We start from the raw sequence: 626 nt of genomic DNA, 5'->3' as shown, positions 1-626 counted from the left end.
GCAAGGGAATTCACCCATAATCTTGCATTGTAAAATGTTTGTCACCCTAAGTTGATCCTTGAAGTCCCCTCTGATTAGAATTGAGAGGACTTAGTGTAGTTAACTTAGAGCCCATAGACCTCACCGAAAGGTTGCAACACCTCCCTGACAAAGCTCAGATCCTTGCTCGAAGGCCGCACGAATAAAGCAACGTCATCAGCATAGATTGACAGCCCCTGCATCGATGCTACCCGGAAAATGAGCTTATCACTCCCCCGTCTTCGGCCTTGGTTAGAATTACACACTTACAGTCTAACCATGTAGAATGAAACTCTAAGAAAGACTAACTCATCTCAATAGAAATTTTAAAAAAGTCAAACTCTATCAAATTTGACCAAATTTAAAGAGAAAAATTATCAACATTTCAAATCAATACTATTAGATTCATCATGAAATATTTTTACTTTTAATGTGGCACCGGTCCAGGCGACACATTGGCGAGCCAACATTGCTCAAGCGAGCTTAGGACATGCAATGAATGACTTAAAATTGTTTTGGGATCCAAATCTGCATTTTATTAGTGATATGACTAAAATAACACAATTCTAATAGTCATATGACTTATGATGCATTTTACTCTTTGATAA

The sequence above is a fragment of the Triticum dicoccoides genome, chromosome 3B (assembly GCF_002162155.2).
Source record: "Triticum dicoccoides isolate Atlit2015 ecotype Zavitan chromosome 3B, WEW_v2.0, whole genome shotgun sequence".
Lineage (NCBI taxonomy): Eukaryota > Viridiplantae > Streptophyta > Magnoliopsida > Poales > Poaceae > Triticum > Triticum dicoccoides.
This window is presented reverse-complemented; position numbering follows the sequence as displayed.